Raw genomic sequence first — 5,477 nt, forward strand, 5'->3', positions numbered from 1 at the left:
AGTTCCTTGGATGGCAGAGTAGCTGTAAGCGAGTACAGCCAAGGACAGTCACCACCATGGCAGTTGCTTTTAGTCTCAGCCCAGCTGTAGGCTGCACCATTTCTTTCAATGGTGCACGGTCCTGTGATCCATACACTCAGGGCTGGAAGTCATGGAAATGCCTTTGCTATCGTCACTATCCGTCTCAGAAGAAATCATTTGGGATTATTTATGCCCTGCGAGATAATGATTCAGCAAAGCAGTTAAGGATGTGGTCATCTGTTGTGCTGAGCCAGTGCCTAAACTAATACTAAAGAAAGCGTTGTAGACAGGAATATGAAAAGCAAGTGGATTGCTAAAATATAGAAAACAAGTCTTACTTACATTAATTTTTCACAGTGTTTTACTACTGAACTGAAGTGTGGCAAGTTAAATGGCACACTAAGATTTCATTTTATTTATGATTTGGATATTTTTTAACTCTTTCCATCTTTACAGGTAGGAGTCACCTACACTCCTCATGAGTTGAGTGTCACTGATTTCAATTTAAGTGCATGAAGGAAACAATATTGCTATGCCATAAAAATGCCAACTTCTGCCGTTACTGCCTAAACAGACAACACTTTCTTCACTCATCACAACGTCATGTACTAAGGAGCTGGCATAGCCATTACAGAGGTTACTGCACTTTTCCTATGTCCATTTTCCCCAGAATCTTCTGTTCCGAGTCCTACTTTATGTGTGGTTTTAGTTTCAATGTTTCACCCTCACTGCAAGTTTGTAACACATATGGGTTTAGGTGCCTTTTAAAGTACCGGTGCCTTTTAAAGTACCCTATGTATGTTACAGTAATGGGGAAAACCCCCTCCCTTTCTCTCAGCTGCTCTTTAGTTCTGTGAACTTACAGTATTTGTCTAGATATGTGTGTTTCATTCAGTTGTAGATCGTTGTGGCTGAATAAACAGGTATCATGAAACCCAAATATACAGCTTTTTGGTTATTTCTTTCCTGTAGCTGAGCTCAGCCTGGTTTCATGAGCATATAATGTGCGTGATCACGGTGTCTGTGAGTAAGTATCTCGTCCTTACCTCCGCAGTCACTCCACAAGCTGTAGGTTGATTTACTTTGTCAGGTACTTGAGTTCTTAGGACGTTTCCCAGCACCAAGTGACTACAGAAGATGCAGGTTGTGCCCTAGTGTTTCAGGGACTGGCAAATTTAACTGTAGTGGGGGCAAGTCATAATAAACACAGTCCTCTGCTCTGCTTCCCATGCTAGTGGAGCTGTTGTTGACTATTTTCGGGGGGGTGGGTATAGCTGAGAATAGATTGAGGTCTCATCTCCCTGCTGAAGAAAAAAGACTTCAACTTAAAACTAGTTTTGGCCTGGTTTCACTCCGCACAATGCATGTGCAAAAGCGCACGCAAGCTTGCTTGTTCTCGCTATTGCTCTTGCCCTCTTTTTTAATCTTTTTTTCTTCCTTTGCTGAACGCTAACAGTCCAGTCCTGAGCGAGAGGATGACACTAAGAAATTGGTGCATATATATAATGACTTGTTTGAAGCAGACTTCAGTGTCAGTCTACAGTGCAGTGGTTATAATCAACTGGAAGTAAAACTATTTAAAGTAGGTTTTGGGGGAAAAACATTTAAGTTATTTTCCCAGACTTATTTTTTTGGTGACATTTTGAGATAATTTCATGAAAGCTCCTCATTTTATATATTACATCAGCTCAACAATTTGATATAACTGTACATAATGAAAGGAAATTGCAGGCTATGAAATTTTCTTCAGACCTTTTAACATTGTTCAAATTTTTTTTCCCCTGCATAGGTTCTTTAATGGCAGAAGAACTGAATATCATGTCAGCAACTGGCTATTAGTTCTTGGCAGAAAGGTTTGCATGGGCATTTGTGACAACCTGGCAATGAAATAATGGTTAGAGTTGGCTGACTTCTACAGAGACAGAAACTTAAATGAGCTCCATCTGAAAGTAATTGCTTTCAAAATACAAAATAATGATGGCAGAGGAAGAGAGGAGTGTGTGTGTCTGTGTGCAGCAAGGATCCATCATTTATCTCTGGACACAGCACTACTGCGAGAGCTGTAGCTGTGAAATTGGTAGCTGTAGCACAAGTCTGGCTCCACAGGCAGAGCTACACAGAGTGGTGTGCTGACTTACTTACAGGCTGTGAAAGCTGCCAGGTCTGGAAGCACTGATGGAAGCCAGATCCGTGTGTCTTTAGCAGGACGGAGCCCGGGCACTGCTACTTGGGACTGAGGTTGAGACACTTCAGTATGGAGCTGGCGTATCTTGACCCATATTTAAGCACACAGTGTGGATGTAAACTACTGTACGGTACCACTACTAAAAAGTGCCAAACTGTAAGCTTTGACTTTCCTAAGTCATGTTGCTAACTTTGCAAGCTTAACTGTACCACAGTTAATGTATTAGTTTAGTTTAATATCCTGGAAATAAACCAGGCTTTTTTTGCCACCATGGTTAGGAAGAAGCTGTTGGTTTGCTACAGGGACTGTTCTTTCTCTGAACATAAGAATGCAAAGCAACTTGCTTCATAAATCCCCCTGCCAGAAGATAGGGAATATGCAACCTCCAGTGGTGACAAGTATAGAAAAGGTGGGAGAATTCTCACAGGCTAATCACAAATCCTATTTTCTATAGGTAAGGATTACAGAAATTGGCTAATTCCTGGGTGGTTGTCACTGCAACCAAACACAAAAATTCTGACTTGTTCAACCAAACCCTTTACTGCACTGAGCTCTTCTTGATGTGCACTTCCCCTCTCCAGCACTGCCATAACTCCCAGTTTAGAAAATCAGTTCCAGGGTGAGGAAATAGTTCAGCATTTCAAACTAGTAATAAGCACTAGTTGCTTCAACTTTGTTTTCTTCCTCCAGGAAATTACAGTCAGTTGCAAAGGAAAGCATCTGTGCCACCGAACACAGGCTCCACGTCTGAATTTGTAAACGCTTGCTCTGACAAGCAAGAGTGGTTATGCTTCTTCTGATGCTGTTGCCTTAGCATGCAAATAAGTTGACCTATACAGGAGCGGAAGGGTCAGCACTGCTGGAACATATGGCTGGTTGCCCCCCACTAGACACACCAATAGTCCCTGCACACACTGGCAAAATTTTAATGACAGTACTCAAACTGTACAACGGAGAAGCAATGGCAATGCTCACTGTACACGGTGTTTCTCTAGCCATTGCCCAAGTGTCAGTTTCATTTTAAAGGTGAAGCTTATAAAAATGCACAATTCTCTCCGAAGATACTGTACACTATTCAGCAGGTTAAAAACTGAAAAAATCTTTCATTTAAAAAGTCATTACGTTATTTGTATACATCAGGGATAGTCTACATAAGCATATTCACCTAGAAAATATGTGCATTATAAACCATTTCCATGCAATGCAACAATTTCTTATTTCAAAGGTGGTATAAAAAGACAACACAGCAGTCCTAACCACTAGAACACTATACGTAAAACAAAACAAACGTGCATCCTTTTATTGAACATGTTAGATGAATAAAATACAATAACAAAGACTCGTAAAGATGTAGATTTTTTTTGTTTCCACCAAGTGACTACAGTACCAAAAGATACAGATAACGTGAACTGTGTGCAGTAATCATTTTAGGCAAAGTGCCTCTTCAATTGCTTGTTTGTTGTGCTAACCCGAGACAAACTGCTGTGTTTAAGATTACTGTGATGTAGTTTCTGCATCTAATAACCCAGTATTCAATCACTTTTTGCAAGCTTAAGAGCACTGCACCTATAAAATAGTGTATCTATTGCATCAAAGTATAAAGTGTGTTGCTTACAGTTTAAAAATCTATAGAAAAAGTTTGTTTTCCATACAAAATGCTGAAATTTTTTCAAGATATACATTTTGAGATGTGAAATTTAACACATTCCCTGTGACAGGGAAAGGAGGCTATAAATGTGAGGCATTATTTAGCTGCAGCAGTGATCGTGCAGCGGTGTGTAGTTTGGGGAACTAACACAGCACACAAGTTTCTGTATTTAATTATGCGACGTCACTGCTTGATCAATGCTAGCAGCACGAAAAAAGCACCGCAGAGAGTGTGTTTTGGTATAACTGAAGATTCATGGGCTGCTTTCTAAGTTGGTGGAGGCCCATTGGTGTATCGCAGCATGGGATAGAAAGAACGGGCGAAGTTGTTTGCCTGGGTGCAGCTGTAGTCTTCCTCAGAAGATGGAATCATGCAAGCCAGAAGTAAAAGCAGTAGAAAGAACAACTGAAGAGGTAAAGCTGCTCGTAATACACGGTAAAAGAAGGAAGGAGATCGAGGAATTGCTTGAATAGGTTGTGGATGGCTTTCACCTCTGAAAAGGAGGGGGGGGAAAAAAAAAAGAGAAAAAGAAAAAAAAAGGCACTTTAGAGTTTGAATTTGGTTTAGAAGTTGTTTTAACTCCCTCTCTAGGGTTCCCACTACCCTTCCAAGATGCAGGGCAGCATATCTACAGGAAAATGCACTGCACATGAAACACTTTAACTATAACTTGAAAGCGTGCAAGACTGCTCAGTGGGAAGCCAGCTGCTGGCTTGGGTTTACTGTCCTTACTACTGAAGAAGAAACATTTCTTTGTAATAGCTTAGATCAGTGGGTTTTTACCCTATTTTCAGATGCAAACTTAAGTTCTCCCAGCCAACAAAGAAACCACTATAAATACATGTTGAAGTATAAAGGAAAACCACTATTCAGACTGATTAGGCTCTTCTTTGCCTTGGCATTACTGAGATCTATCCTTTGAATAGGCCCTAATGTACCGGGGCTGAAGTTCTCCCTTTGTCCTTCATGGTCTGTTTGTAATAAGTGGCTCTAAGCTGCAAGTTTCTTTGTCCAGGTATGATGGAATATTTTCTCAAGAGTAAACACAAGCCAAGGTTGCACATAGGTGCAGAGGTCTAGGAGCAGGAGTGCTAAAGGAAAACCATTCACCAAGGTGCAGCCCAGAGCTGGTAGGTAGGGGAGACACTACTGGTAGGCAGAAATCACCTCCACCTGCATGTCAAGCTATGAGAAACAGCCGCCCAGGTTTCTGCCGGCACTCAGCTCGCCTCTGCCGTTTTCACTATCCTTCAAGAGATCAGGCTAATACAAAATAATACCTTGTGCTGCTGCTGTTTCTGCCATCTGCAGTACTACTTATGGTGATCTGTTGAGAGAAATAGCTTTTAGTATCCAGGTTTCAGAAACTACACGGAATTTCTCTTTCTCAAAAAAGACAGCTGTAGACTTAAAAGTCCTGTTGTAAATTATGTAATAAGGTACATGCAATCTAAAAGGTAAAATGATCACATTTGAGGAACTTTCAGGCTAAATATGTCAAAATATGCTATATGCTGATAGCAAAATATTAGAAAAAAAAAACTTGCCTTCTTCACAGCAGGGCTGGATTTCGCTGCGACTGGATTACAGTCTCCTGAGTCCAAGTCATCTGGAACTAGCAGG

The 5,477-nt window shown here is 40.9% G+C and overlaps 1 protein-coding gene across 1 annotated transcript in view; it reads right to left on the reverse strand.

The window, feature by feature from the left end:
• LOC104081344 (nesprin-2-like) overlaps window positions 1-5,477 on the reverse strand; it is a gene marked incomplete at both ends in the record, with an annotated part of 18,688 nt that overhangs the window by 1,598 nt on the left and 11,613 nt on the right. The gene's annotated exons all lie outside the window — the stretch shown is intronic.

Source organism: Fulmarus glacialis, unplaced genomic scaffold (assembly GCF_000690835.1).
Source record: "Fulmarus glacialis isolate BGI_N327 unplaced genomic scaffold, ASM69083v1 scaffold5128, whole genome shotgun sequence".
In the NCBI taxonomy this organism is placed as follows: Eukaryota; Metazoa; Chordata; class Aves; order Procellariiformes; family Procellariidae; genus Fulmarus; species Fulmarus glacialis.